General features: G+C 38.7%; 1 long non-coding RNA gene across 1 annotated transcript; it reads left to right on the top strand.

Annotated features, from left to right (window-relative positions):
- Positions 1-753: 753 nt before the first annotated feature.
- LOC141572929 (uncharacterized) lies at positions 754-11,112 on the top strand. The gene is made up of 3 exons (XR_012498500.1): positions 754-925; positions 9,789-9,917; positions 10,616-11,112. It is a non-coding gene; the product is annotated as an uncharacterized LOC141572929 (long non-coding RNA).
- The last annotated feature ends 4,846 nt before the right edge of the window (positions 11,113-15,958 follow it).

Here is a 15,958-nt window from a genome sequence, read left to right as displayed (position 1 = left end):
GATCTGACACTCCCACGGGGGGAAAACAACAACAACACCACACTTCACATTCTTTTGACTGAGGATCTATTTGTTTAGTCGGGTAGAGACTGGTGGGCCAAGGGTTCTGGCAGAGCTAGAGCTGGAGGGGACTTTCCCCCCAGGTGCATTCCATGGCGTGGTCATACCTGGTTAATGGCACTGACGAAGAGGCCTGCTATCTACAGAAACAGAGAACAGAGAATATGGTGAGGCACAGAGATGATCACACTGGATTCCCAGATGATTGTATCCATATGTTAGTGAAAAACATCCTAAACCCAAACAAGTGTGTCCTCATCATTCTCTGGTGATGAGTAATAGGGATTTTGATACGGAAAATTTTTCTTTAGACTCCCATAGTTGGGGGCTTAGGGTGGGTGAGTAGAGATTTAGGGTACCATAGGTGGACTCTTTGCTGAAATGAATCATTTGCATAGGGAGAGAAGGCAAAAAAGTATTGATGTGGAGATCATATTGAAGGGAGCATTAAGGGCTATCTGGTCTCCCATTCCCAGCTGGCGAATGCCAGGGTGTTGCTCCCAAGCTGAGTCAAATTTGTCAGAGGACGTCATTGGCTGTACTGTATGGAGCTGGCGCCCAGAAGCACCTTTTGGGAAGAAGCTCAATCCAAAGCCAAGCAGGTGTCCAAACTCACTATCAGTCTGAAGGGGCAACAAGAAATCTAGTGAAGGTTTGAAATGCTGAGAGGAGGGTCCTCTGAGCCAAAGCATGTTCTTTGCTTTTCTAGTGAGCAAGGGGAGCTGGTACCTGAACAGAGAGAAGACTCTTCGCGGTACTGACTTGAGCTAAAAAATCCTTGCCCAGGGAATTTGGATTTTATTCTATTAGCAATGGAGAGCCATCGAAAGAGTTCATCGCGTTGTATTTGGCTTTTCTTCAGCAGGTCAGTAAATGAGAACAGTGCTGTTGAGGGGAATCACTCTGGAAACAACTTACAGAATGGATTGGAGGATAGAAAAATAAAGGTTGAAATTGCATGAGCTAAGGGACTAAACTAAAGGGTGAGTAGAAAGAAATGGATGGATGTGTGAGGAGATAAAAACAAAGATCAACAGTACTTCACATCTGACTGAATATGAAGAATAGAGAACAATAACTTTCAAAGATGACTCAGGTTTCAAACCTAAGTAAAGTGAAAAATGTTAGCACCTATCAGGAGTAAGAGTGGTTGGCCTTTCGATGGTCTACCCTTCAAGTGTTCCCTGAGCATATACTGATAAGGTAAAAATACTTGCATCAGGTAATTTCAGCAGGTAAGAGAAAGCAGGAAACTTTTCCCTAATTACAAAATTCTTCCAACTAGATACGAAGATAATATAAGCAGAGTCCAACAAATATAATCATAAATTCAAGCTAAAATTCTTTAAATAGTGTTCCACATATGTTGGGGATAAACTGGTTTTTATATTAACAAAAGTTGTGTATCTCTTTATGTTCAAAAGAATTGACTTATTACATGACCTGTATGTAGCATAACATTTTCATATTTCACAGTTTTTCCATCATTCCTGTCAATAGTATCAGTCAAATTTTATTTTGCTGAATGTATTAGAATTTGCTTCATTTGGAAAAAAACACTGTTCCAATTTCAATCAGCTTTCAGTTTTAGAATGTTAAAAGTAATTGTGTAACTCAGTAGATATCCAACATTGTTCTGTTTGATTTTTTCCATATCAAAATCAGAAAATGAAATGTATTCTGCACAAGAAACCTTTACAGGAACAAGAGAAAGATACAGTCTATTAAGGATTTACTCCTGTAGCCCCAAGTCAAGACTGAAAAAATTTGACCAAAAGATCCCACTTTTCTATAATATTTTTTGTCCCCCTCCCCTTCAGATTTCTTTTGCAGCTTTTTTTTTTAAAGTAGGAAACTTCTTGGGAGTCCTATTAAGGGGCCAAAATTTAGACAACAAAACAATCGCTTGTTCCCAGTACATAGACTCATGCCTTGCCATATTTGGTGTCATAATTTTAGCTGGTTGAGACTTCAGGAGACTATCAGCTAATCTCATGGGTGGTATTGAATTTAGAACTGCAATGTGCAACATGCATTTGTATGTTGCAAGATACTCACCAGAGATTGTTCTTCGATATTTCTACTCAAGAATACCAAAGGAACAGGACAACTTATGTTTGTTATACAAGGAGTTACTTAATTAACCAGCATATTTCCAATTTGTTCCCATGTGTACACATGAATTCCTATAGAGTCCTAAAACAGTCAACAAGCTAGTTACTTTTTTAACCAGCTCTGAGTTTAAAATAATTCCTTTTGTGGGAAATCCTGTAGGATTCAATGATTAAACAGTTAATTGTTTTATTTCAGAGAGCGTTGTTATGAAATCACTTGAAAATGTGGCTATTTCACTACTGTGAGGCCCTCAGTCACTGGCTGGGCTGAATGTGTAGTTTTCTATTCTGTTCTGTAGCTGTGTGCTTAGCTTTACCTGGCTCATATCTACGTCTTCTCCCTGTTCCTAAGAAACCATAATCCAAAGAATCTTTTAGTCTGTAATATTAGGAAATGCATAAGATACAGAGATCAAGAAATTCCCTTTGAAAAACAATGTCCTGGCATATTGGTTTTCCAGGGCTGCTGTAACAAAATACCACAGACTCAGTCACAGACTCAGTCACAGATTTATATTATATTATATTATATATTATATTATATTATATTATATTATATTATATTATATTATATTATATTATAGACCCGGTCTTATAGTAAAATAAGTCTGGGTCTTATATTAATTTTTGCTCCAAAAGACGCATTAAAGCTGATTAGCCGGCGAGGTCTTATTTTAGGGGAAACATGGTATACTCAAAGTCTCACAAATCCTTCAGGACTAACTTTCTCAGCTCCAGCCTCTAACCCCTCACCATGGAAAGAACCCTAAACCAGTTCAAAGGATTTCGAGGAGAGACTTCATTCTGCCCTGTCTAGCAATCTCTTCCCTCTACCTCGGCCCATCCATCCTATAAAATGTTCTCATAGTTTCAGAACATTGGCTTTAACCCTGAAGAATGGAAACAAGCAACCTCTGGCATATAAACATATGTGCGGTAGTGAGTATGGGTGGTGACATGCTGTGCAGGTAGGAAGAGATATGTGGTGTGTTTGTATGTATAGAAGGCATTGGTTATTTTAGCGCAGAATTAGATTTTTCAGGACCAGCTCTCTAAATGATCAGTCTGTAGCCATCTATAAGTATGGTGAGATAAAGAGAATCATAGAATCTTAAATACTTATAAGAAACCTTAGAGATACTTTTACCAATATCTCTATAATTTAAGTGAAAAAACTCGGGCACAGAAATATTAAGTGTCCAAGGTTATATAATATTAGGTTGGTGCAAAAGTAATTGTGGGTTTTGCAATTATTTTTAACCTTTTAAACTGCAATCACTTTTGCACCAACCTAATAGTTTTTTAAAAGATTAAATGTCTGAGACTGAAAGCTATGTCATGATCTGATTCTGTGAATTATAACTGAGTAAAGAGTTTCATATGAAAGCTCTTTCGAGTGTCTGCCCAGTTCACGACACCCCCCACCCCACGTGAAGAGGATGAACTGTACCCTTCCATAGTTGGTTGAACTGGAGTGGACCCCTGACCCAGGTTAAGCTAATCAGATCCCTGCCCTGGGAATTTGGAATTGGAATTGGAGAGCAGCAATCTATATAGCTAGACCCTGTGACAAGGTGAGGTTCCCCATGGACCAGTCGTATCCAAGTACAGGGGCAACAGCATCCTCTCCTCACTACCACTACCCAACTCTGGGGTCCGGGCCCACCCTCTGTGGTAGAAGGATTAAGAATGTCCTGCTCTGTGGAAAAAGCCTATTCTCTACTTGGGGCAGATCAGACAGAGATCCTTAAATTCCTGAGTCCAGGAGGCCCTCTTGTTTTCTGCCGAACGGGCCAAGACGATGGGATGTCCATGCTGTTCTCAGTGGAAGGGCATCTACAGGTAGCAAAGCAACAAAGCACAGCTAATTGTGGCTCCTTGGCACAAAGGACCAGGGCATGTGTGGGCTCACTCCAGTGGTGAGCCATGGTGTGCAGGCCTGGCTGGGCTCCCTCATGTGTCTCCCAGCCCTGGCAAATAAGGTACTCACAGCCTCTCTAGGCCAACTCTGCCTCCATGGCGTGGGCCCCTCAAGGTCCCGGTCCCTTATCCCAGGCTCCACTGACCTCACCTCCTGTCTCCCTGGGGAGGGGGTAGTTACAGTCAGGGTCTTCTTCCAGCCTCTTCAGTGTATTATTGTTAGGATATGAATTCTCTGCCCTGCTTCCTTGAAGCCCTTTCTCTTCAATTTTCACAATCTTTTTTTTTTCTTTTTTTTTTTCTCTCAACAAATCCTACCTCATTCAAATCAAAAGCTTTGGCTCTGTGCATGTGTGGCAGCAGGGAATACATAGGAAATCTCTGCACCTTCCCCCTCAGTTTTGCTCTGAACCTTAAACTTCCCTAAAAAAAGTAAAGTCCTACTGAAACAGAAACAACAAAACAACAATAAAAGCTGTGGCTCCCAAAACTATTGTTTCTGATAGGCTCTCACAAAAGAGCCATTTTGTAAATCCAAAACAAGAAAGCAAGCACTGACTGTTTCCTTATCTTTGCGCACCAGCTGAAAGCTTCCTACTTCTCTTTTAGTCCATGTGGATGGCTCTGGGGGAGCAGGGGGAGTACAAAAGAAACATACACACACACAAATTCATATTTCAAGAAAACCCTTCGCTAAGTGGGTAATGTGACTGTTGTTGGCAGTCATTCTCCACCATGAATTAGGGAGCAGGTAAAAACCAGTTGGCAGGGAAAATAATGAAGTGGACTCACAAAGCAAGGCAGAGAAGACAACGGACAGAGGACGGTCTGGGTTCCTGAGACTTTTTAGATCCCCAGTTTCTGCCCAACTGGAGCTGCCCTTTGAGCCTCATATCCTTATACATCACTGTATTCTTAAAATAAATTTTTAATTTTCTTAAGCTAGCTCAAGTGAGCTTATCATATTTAGCAACCCAAACAGTGCTCATGAATACAGTTTTGTAGTTTCAAAGCTAATCTACATTTCCCAACTGTCTTTAAGAAAACACTACAGAGATTAACATTAATAGGTAATTAAATGGTCCTGTAACTTTTATTATGAAAAATCTGTATTTGTTTCAACTGTGTAGTTCACATTTTCCTGATGAAGATTTCAGAATGTTGTTGCAACATAAAATCTTAAGTGTTGGTATCCATGTGGAAAGAGACAATAGACTAGCTCCCCATGCTCACTGGTAGTTGCTGGGCTACGAACATCTTCTCCAGATGGGAGCATGGAGGGGTAGCAGAAAGACGCTGGACCTCAGTCGGCCACCAGACACTCCTGATGTTGTTTCTCTCACCTTGATTTGAGGTCTGTCATATACTAAGGATGAATGTCATTTTCTTTTCCTATTCTTTTCTGCCCTGATACTCTCTTTAGGGAATCTCTGCAAGTACTCGTCTCAGGAATTTTGCTCCTCTGGCTCCTAAGCAGGCAATAATGTGACCCAACTTCTCACAGCTCATCAGAACGCCTTCCGGCCTTTGGCTGCAGCAGTCACATTCTCCCTGCAGGGAATCTGGAATTGGGCCTTAGAGTTGAGACTCCAGTCAGTCTTGGTTGAATCTGGACAGAAAGTCATTGTCAGGCTGTGCAAGGCAGCGGTGAGCATCCTGAGATGCTGGCCTGAGAGTAGAGTAGACAAGCAGAGGGAAGAGGGGGGAGGGAAACTTCAGCCTCTCTCAGGGCGGGAAATAGTCTTTGCTTCTGAATTACCAGCTTCTTGGGCTTCAGTTCTTTCTGAGGCTGTGCTGATTATTGCCCAGGGTTCCTTGAGCTGTCATTGTTACTTCCACAAAACTTCCCTGTGTGCTTCAACTGATTTGAATGGCTCTCTTCCAGTTAACCAAGAGCTCACGTAGGAGTCAGTCATTATATCGTTGATAGAGTATGTAGCCTGTTACCCACTCACCTGATTCTCAGAACAGGTAATATCAAAGAAAAAGAACATAATCCAAGTTTATTTCTTTCTTTTCCATGTATTTTTTCAAGCAGAGAGGGGTATTTCAGTTTCTTGAATTGGCTTTTTAATATGAACAGAGATTTAAGAACTTGTTTTACAAAGTGCCGTTACATTTTAGTTGTAGGCCTAGATGTGAGAGCCAAAAATTATCTATGCCTAAGATATGGAAGACAGATTCAGGAGTTCTCATTTTAAATAATATTGAGGTCCTCAGATTGTTTTCCTCACAAATTTCAACTATTTGTGGGGTGACCTCGTGCCGGAAAGCTCCCACCCTCTGTAGGATTTGGGTTGAACTCTAATGAATAAAAAAGCTCCCTGAAAATGGAGTGCCGTCTTTGTCCAAAATAGATATTGACAGCTTGGTTGTAGGTTTCCTAGATGACTAAAGCCGGAAGAGATCAACGAGGTTAGGGCTTCTTACCCTGGACTCCATTAGATATTGGGTGAGGCTGTGAGTCCTCTGAAGTTTATGCAAAAATCGAGGCCTGTGTGTATTATGGGAGAGGATCAACACATTCCATCAGATTATCATAAGGGTACATGACACGGAAGTTAAAACTAGTGAAAGACCAACCTTTTTTTACATATGAGGAAATTAAGGCACAGCAAAGATGTGACCCAGTAAGTCACATATTAATATAGTGGCAGAGCCAAGGACGGGAATCCAGGTGTCCGGAACCTTGTCCAATGTTCTTTTGCTGCATGACAGCACTTCCTGAATGCTCAAATAAAAGCCCCTTTATTTTTTAAGTAGGATTATAACAAATAAGTGAAGCAGGTTCTTTAATAGAAAGAAAGGTTGCAGACTCTAAGAATTGTTTTCTTAGTAACTATTAGCCATAAATAAAACATTATAAGAACAGCCTCATAGTTTCTTGGGGATACTCGTGGAATCGAGAAAGGCAGTATCTGTACCTCACAAAAGGCTATTTTAGAGCAATTTATGTCTTTTATATTCTATAGCCCCATAACAGTCCCGGGATTTGGAGAGCATCTCTTGTGATTCACATCTTACAAATGAAAAAAACTGAAGGTCAAAAAGCTTTAATGACTTGCTTAAAAGTCTTGTCACCTAAAGATGAAACCGTTACAAAATGGAGGCTTTTTGACCCCTAGTCCTTTGACCTGTAGCACATAACTTTGAACTACCAAAGTGTACTCTGGATAAGGGAAATGCAGCTATAGAAATGGAGCTATAAAGTGACTTGTTGGTGGAAATAAAATAAATGGTAGATGAGCCAGGACTCAAATTCATGTTTCCTGAATTTCTTCTAACCACTAATAGTAAAACGTTTTTTGTTTGTTTGGGGAAGTAATAAAAATCTCACCCAGTGGTGAGGCAGGGAAAGAGCAGTGGCCTAGGAAGAAAGAGACCTGGGGTCTCACCCAGGCTCTGTCACTTGTTGTCTTTGAGACCGTTAGCAGTTGGGCCCGGGTTCATTTTTGGAATTAAGCAGGTGATCTCAACATTCAACACTCTCTCAGTAGGAAAGCTTCCTTAGATTCTTCCATCTGTATGCGTGTATCACTGCCCATGTGCTAACATTTACCTCATTAGAATTCTGGTAGTCCACCTGCAGTCAAACAAACATAAAATGGACATCTTGTGAGAGATTTTGAGAGAATGAAGTGAATTTTAAAAGCTACTTTTATTAAGTTAAAAATATCAAATTCCAAAGAATGAGGCTAATTCACCTAATTTCCTTAACTCAGATGTTTTTATAAAAGTTAATTATCTTGTACTTTAGCTAAAGAATTGTAGGCTGCTAAAATTTTAATTTTTATAACGTTTTACTCCCAATCCCGATGTCCTATCTTCCCAAACTGCCAGGATGTGGTTGGGCACATATTCCTTTTAGGCTATATATTCACTCCCTTTGGTGGCAGAAGCAAAGAGTAGATGTGTCAAGTTTACTTTCACGGAATTAAAGTCTTCAAAATTCATAATTTCTGGGAGATCAGGGAAAATACGTTGAGGTAGAACTATAGCTATTAGAGTGTTCTAATCATAACTCGTAGCCTGAGGAAAACAGCATGAGGAAAACAAGTACATTTTAGAGGTTAAAACATGTTTCAAATATTTTAGAAACACATTAATTGGTGAATTGTTATTGTTTTCTTCTAAACATTCTCTTCATTCTTGATTTTTACTACCTATGTGTGAAGCCATTAAAAACTGCAAATAAGTAGTGATCAAATAAACGTAGTGTTTTAAAACAAAACAAAACAAAAAACAAGGTTATTATAAATAGCTAGATGTTTGTGATGGTAGCCTGGCATCATGGGTCAAGAATCATTAGTATTGTACAGTTAAAGGTCATTTCAATGAAATGTATAGAATAACAAAACAAAACAACACAAATGTTTTCTTTGACAAGATCTGCTCTGCTGTAAAGCTTGGGTGTCCCCAATTGGTTGTTATGACATTGCATGTCAGCCTTTCGAGAAGCCAACTGTGACAGGTGCTACAGTGAGGAGCCCAAGGGAGCTAGGTGCACTGAATTCTGGCTACTGTAGTTAGCTTGGGTGTTTCAAATAGCTCTAAGTAGATCTGTCTAATCTTCTATGATGAAAAAAGGATGTGGTATTTTATCAAGGAATAGGCAACCCTTAGATTTGAATAAGAGATGACTTAGATCCATTACTAATTTTCATACTCTTTTTGTTTATTTTTATCAGTATGTTGTGTTTCACTTTAGCAAATTGCATTAAACAATCCCATCAATTATTCTTCCTAATCACCCTGTTTGGTAGCACTCTCTTAAAGGTTAACAATGACTTCTTTAATAATCATAATCCAACAGCCTGTTCTTATCCTACTGGATTCTTACCTAATTTGACATTACTGTAGACCTCTACTTCCAGGAGGAAATAGAGGCCGTTTCTTTCTCTCTCTCTCTCTCACACTGTCTTTCTTTCTTTCTCTCCTCCTATCTCTCTAACTGCCCTTTCTTAGTGGCTCTTGTCATTCCACTTGCTCCTATGAGTTACTATTTCCCAGGGAGTCTATCTTTAACTATCTTCTATTTTTAACCATTCTCATTCACTCCCATGGCTTCAACTGTGATTTATAAGAGGGCAGTAACTCCCAAATCTATGACCCCAGGCTTGACCTGAGCTCCAGGCTTTCCTGATCTCCAGACTTTTGTTCCCGACAAATCCTAAATAGCTCTACTAAGAAAAACTGAACGCCTTTCAAACTCAACATGTCAAACAGGGTTCATTGTCCCCTCCCTGTGGAAGGCAGCCTCCAAGGTGGCCAGCTCTGACACCCATTTCCTGCTATTCACGCCCTGGAGTGAGGGCAGAAAATAGGTCTGCGTGGTGGGCACAGTCTGTAATTCTTTCTCTTATTTTTTGCATTTGTTCAGAATAATGCTGTCTGTATTATATTATAAATGCTTCAAATTCAGGAATCATACCTTAATTTGTTCTTAAGGTCACCTTGTCCTTAAGTGAGTCTAAAAAATGTTAATGATAATTTTTGTTGTATTTAGAAAACAGTTGAGCTTTTAAAAAAAAAAGGTTTTTAGCAAAACAACACGTGATTTCTCTGTCTTAAAAAACAGACCCTCAATTGAAGAAACAGATAAAGAACAATATTTAACTTGATTTTGAATTTATCTCAAGCCATCAGTGCTTGTGCTGCTTCTTCCTCAACCCTTCCATAATTGTGTTTTTGTAGCTCTCACCCTGGCCCACATAAGGGAGCTGGAGGCAACCTACATCTTTTAACTGCAGTCTGGTGTTCCTTCTTCTTTATGGACAGAAACCAAAGCAGAAGCAGTTATCTGCAAACCAACTCCTTCTCTAGGTAACAATGAGTTCCTAATTCTCTCAGTGCAGTTTTTCTCTTTCATAAAATGAGAAAAATAATGCCAAAGTTGCTGGCTTGTGAAAAGGATTAAGTAGGTCATAACTGTAACAATAAAAATAGTTGTGCAAGCTTTAAGTACATGAGTTATTTCTAGAATTTTCCCACTCAGTTCAGGAAAGGAGAATAGATTTCACAATTGTAAAATCAGTTTTCACCTTGTAATTAATAATTTGTGGGTGAAATTTGGAGGTGCAAATGAAGTTAAATGAGCCATAGTTTGAAATCTAGCTCATTTGTTTCCTTCATTGAATCCTTCCTTCCTCTCCTCCCTCTGAACACACACAAAACATAACTCCACATTTAATCAGAGGGTTAAGGTTTAATCGTGGATTATCAATTTATAACTACTTTGTCCTTGGTAGACTCTCTTCTAGAAAAATGACTTCAAATTCTCAAAAATCCTCAATTCCAGCTTAGACCTTCTACATTATCCTGGGTTTAATATTTCTTGCAGGGTAGCCCTACTCACATAGACCAACAACCCCCAAACTGAACCTCTCTGAAACAAGTATTATTGAACACTTTCCTTTCTAAGTTCTCTTTTGGAAAGTAGTGCTAGTATTCCCCTTTTCAGGGCTCACAAGCATGGCTAGTTTTCATCTAATTGGTCAATATGTTCTTTTCTCTTGAGGCAGACATTTACTCTATTATCAAGTCCTGCTACTTCATCGACAATAATCGGTGTCTTCCTCTACTAGACAGTAAGTATCCCTCAGGGACCGGGATATCATATGATCTTTGTATCTCCAGTTCCAGACACTGTGCCTGGATATTTTTAAGCAGGTGGCTTAAGAAATGCTTGTTTAATGAATTATTAAATGATTGGCTAGGCTTCATTCTTGTTCTGCTAGGTCCTTATTCTCACTGCTCAAGGTCAGTGTGACCATCTGAAGGCTGGACACTGCAACAGCGTCCTGCTCACTCTTTCCACATGGCAGGGCCAGAAACGAGCTCTTTGAGAGCTCCTTGGAACACCTTGTATTAAGGATCCAATTTGTATTACTTTGTCCTTGTGTTCTGAACATTTTTGGACTTTTTCACCCCATCCTCAAGAGCTTCTAATTGCTTTCCAAATTAAATGAGAACTTTGTATGTGTTTCAAAAGATTTTGCTTAGTGGGCATTCTCTTTTGTAGATGTTTCTTTTCAGCTCTAATTAAATTTTTATTTGAATTTTCTGCTCTAGTGCACTCAATTTCCCAGTGGTACCTGAACGTAACTTTTCTGTTGCATCACCTGAGCCGTTCATATGTGGTAGGCCCAAAGCAGTGCAAAATTCTTTCACTTCTCTGCTTAAATACCTGCCTTTACAATGGCTTGCTATTTAATTCCTTTCGGAAGCTTCTCCTGGAATCTAGACACTTCTAACAACCAACCAGCTGATCAATACTTACATGTAGACTAGTTGTTTCTATACATTGAGTATAGTCAAGCTTTATCGGCATGTTAAAGTGTTTACTGTGTTAAGAGGGCAAAATGTTTACACAGCACAGGCTTCTCGGTTCAAAGAAAATTTGACAGGATAGGGTTCCCGTGGACTTTGGCTTCAAACAAGTGGACTGACCCAAGTTACTACTCACAAGACGCATGATAACTTACTACCTAATTTCGAGATCTCCATTTTTCTCATCTGCAAAATGAGGGTGACAATAATTACATCCTGGAGGCTTGAATGTACAGCTAGGAAATGGTACATTTGATATACAACACTACTACAATTAACGCTAGATTAAGAGTATCCATAAGCCTCAGTTTGAGATCATTTGCTTTATAAAGAACTAGTTCTTGTCTTTTAATAAGGGAATCGAAAAATAAAGTGACTTGTTTCTCCTGTCAACTGTCATATACATGCTTCAAGTCTTGGAAAATGACATCCTTTTCTCACTTTTTATTTTTTTAGATTTCATTGGGGAAGGGGAACAGGACTTTATTGGGGAACAGTGTGTACCTCCAGGACTTTTATTCCCAAGTCAAGTTGTTGTCCTTTCAGTTTTAGTTGTGGAGGGCGCAGCTCAGCTCCAGGTCCAGTTGCTGTTGCTAGTTGCAGGGGGCACAGCCCACCATCCCTTGCTGGAGTCGAACCGGCAACCTTGTGGTTGAGAGCCCACTGGCCCATGTGGGAATCGAACCAGCAGCCTTCAGAGTTAGGAACATGGAGCTCCAACCACCTGAGCCACCGGGCCGGCCCCTTTTTCTCACTTTTAAATATTACATTTTTCTTCTCTTTGAATAAATTAGGTAACTTCGCATTTATTTTACCTTGAAATGCTAATTTTTTCAGGTAAAAATTGCCTTTTAATACCCAAAGAATTGGAGTTAGGTACCCAGCTGTATCTGTTTTATCTATTTCTTAGTCTTCTCGTCAATAACAATCAGAAAGAGGTGGTCTAATTTGTGAGTTAGCTGATGCACGCAAAAGGAATTCACTCAATATGTGCATGTTCTTTCTGATGATGGAGTAACTGGCTGAATTTAGAAAGGAAAAGGATGACCTAGTCCGTTTTAATTGTTGATAGACAACATCCCTATGTCGTCAGGGACCTGAGGGTGGAAAGTGTGCAGTTCACCCTTGAACCACACGGGGTGTTAGGGGTGCCAAACCCCAACGCAGTCGAAAATTCGCATGTAACTTTTAACTCCTCAAAAACGTAACTGCTAATAGCTTACCGTTGACCAGAAGCCTGATAACATAAAGACGATTAACGCGTATTTCGTGTTACATGTATTTTATACCGTATTCTTACAATATAGAAAAAATGTTAAGAAAATCGTAAAATACATTTACAGTATTTATCAAAAATAATCCACGTACAAGTGGACCCATGTAGTTCAAATCCATGTTGTTCAAGGGTCAACTGTACTTGTTTTGGAAACAATTAAAATGATGAGCTCTGGAAGGCCTACAGTATGAGAATATGGTACCAAAGAAGTCACTTTGTCTTCTGGGAAGTATAATAAACAGGGTATGGGGCTAGCCCACAGATGTTTGGTTTAACAGTTCACAGTTGGGGATGGTAGGTAGTCTCATAAAATTATGAAATGCCCCTGCTGAGCCAGTTACCGGTAAGATTCCACCTACGTATGCACTACTAAAATATCTTCTTACATACTTGAGCCTAAGTGACCTGTCAGCAGAGGGTGTCTGTGACAGTTATAAGAGAATGGCCTTACTTGCTTAGGATTGTGTGTGGGTGTTGAACATGGCACTTCAACATAAATTTATGAGGTGCGAACTTTTAATGCAAAGATGACTCATAAGGTTTCAGAATGTGTAAATATGAAGCACAAACTTATACTGTCACTGGTGCTCACCCAGAGCAAAACTAGCCTGGGTTGATTACCAAATTGTTTACACTACCAGGAAATTCACAAAATTTGTCACTCTTAATAAGTCGATGAGAAAAATTCTTGGGTTGATTTTAATACTTGTGTGGCATTACCAACTTGAAGCAGTGTTACATGTACCTAATCTACATTTTGCGACATTGTTTGATGGCAGCATTTAATTAACTATTTCTCTGAGACTGTGAAGCAGTCAATCCTTTTGAGAAGTAACACTGAAAAACTTAGCAATTGTATAATAAAGTAAAAAAAAAATTAAATAGAGGCACTTTCTCACTGAAGTGTCTTGAATCAGGCAATAAAACAAAAAAGGATCATAACTAAACATTTCATACAGATGTTGAAATAAAACAAAGATTAATATTTTGTGATTTCCAATGTTGCTCGTTTGAGAGTTTTATTGAATTACTACAAAAATGTCATAAAAATTTCCTTCAATTGAAGAGAACTAGCCAAAGACTAGACCTTTAATATTACCGAAGTGACACCTCAGGAGGAGATTATTTAGCTGTCAGAAGAATAACCTTGGAAATTGTGACCAAATAGACACAACCAGGAGACCCCAAATTTAATAGAATATTGTTTTAATACTTTAAAATTTTGTGGTCTTTAAAAAACAGGAAGAATATGAAAGAATAAAGAAATAAAGGAGTTCAATGAACCAATTTTGTAAATGGAACCAATTATTATTCCTAGGTCCCTTAAAAGTGGTTAAAATTTGCTAAACTCATAGACAGAAAAATATTTGTAAGTTGAACTTAAATGTCCGACTAGCTTTTTCTGAACAAATAAAAACACCTTGAGGTGATTTGTTAAAAATTTTCATAGGTCAGTAGAAACAGAAGCCAGAGAGAAGATTTTAAAGCTTTAACTGTTGCATACTCAAAAAGTCAAAACAAAACAAAAATAAAACAAACCCTAGCCCTACCATTTAACTTCTGATCATTTCTATGCAAAATAAGATCCTACAGGGTCCTCTAGTTAACAGTAAGGTCCTTGAGATTAAACATATTTACAATGAAAATAAATTTCTGGACATTGGATCATTCTTTTAACTTTGTGAAGGCCCACTTGAGAATTTCACTTATGAGGACACCCACAGATAATAATGAATAAATAAACTTGGATTCCCTGAAACACCCACCACCCATGCACACAGCTGGACCATAAGGTGGTTTTCAGTTCAATAGCAGCTACCATATTTGGTCATATGCTTCAAACTGTTACAAACACAGAACGTTTGCTCAATTCAAACTTCAGCTATTTACTAACTGAATTAATTTCCTATAAGAGATAGACCTAGTTTCATTAGGTTAATACTTCGGTTCATTTTCCTCCGAAGACTCAGTGCGGTATTAAATGAAGTCATAAGCAAAATGGGTATTGTGGCAATAATACTTAAAACACTTGAGTAGCCAACTGAGCAGACCATATATTAGGAAATTCCATGCATGCTTATTTAGGGTTTAAGTCTTAAATATCATCATCTATAAATGTAAAGTTACACTAGATGCTAGTGTACTCATAATTACCAAATCCTAAAGCTTTTACCCAAGTGGTTTTACTTATTAAGGACAGGAAAAACGTATTTTTTTCCCCTATCTTATGAGTTTCAGTGGGATTGGCAAAGAAATTATTATCCTGGTAAGCAGATCTAACCGGCATTCAGTTTCAAAATTTTTAAAAGTGGCTTCAAAGTGTAATGGACTACCATTACGGCTTAATAGCACGTGACTGCTTTTTGCTAACTATTACAGTCTGGATAATCTCTTCTGAGTCTCACTCATTAAATGTGCTTTCTTTCACCTGTAAAGTGACTACCACCATAATTCCTACCAAACATAAAATACACTTAAATGTCAGCTCCTTATTCATCCCAAGTCTGTAAAACACAAAAATTTGTATTTTATCTGTGTGGTGTTAGCTTCAATTCAACTAGGTATTGGGTTACCAGAGGGCAAGGATCATGTCTTGTAATTCTTCTGTGGCCTCCACTCTCACCAGCAGCTGGCACAGTGCTGGCTCACTGAAGTTCTTCATCAATCTACCAAGCCATCAACTCAAGCTTCGCTGCAAAACGGTTCCTAGTTTTCTACCACAGGTTAGCTCAATGTCATATAATTAGCCTCTAATACTGAAACCAAATCCCATTAACACCTGAAATATCAGTATATTATATATACTAAAGTTCCTTTTATTTATTAACTACTTGGTTAGATATGGTGGATACTTGTTTAAATGTCTTTGTAAACTTCTCATAAGTGGGAAAAATACAGAGGGTGCCAAAAAAATGTATACACATTTTAAGAAAGGAAAAAAACTGTATTAACTTTGTAGTACTCAATATATACCAGTAACAAAAGATGAATACAAGTCATGGGTATACATTTTTTGGCACCCCCGGTATAAACCAAACTCTCTCTCTCTCTCTGACAGACCAGGGTCAACTGAGTACCTGTTTGCCAATAACTTTCTATAGATGAAGGTAGCTGACAATAATACTTAGTCTTGACTTAAGACATAAGCCCTTGGCTCCTAACTCCCAAGCCCAGAGCAAATAATCAGAGAGGGGAGGCAGAGTAGCTACTATTACCTACTGTGGAAAGTGCTATGCAGAAAGTTCTATAAACATGAATG

This window comes from Rhinolophus sinicus, linkage group LG01, assembly GCF_036562045.2.
Source record: "Rhinolophus sinicus isolate RSC01 linkage group LG01, ASM3656204v1, whole genome shotgun sequence".
In the NCBI taxonomy this organism is placed as follows: Eukaryota; Metazoa; Chordata; class Mammalia; order Chiroptera; family Rhinolophidae; genus Rhinolophus; species Rhinolophus sinicus.
This window is presented reverse-complemented; position numbering and strand designations above follow the sequence as displayed.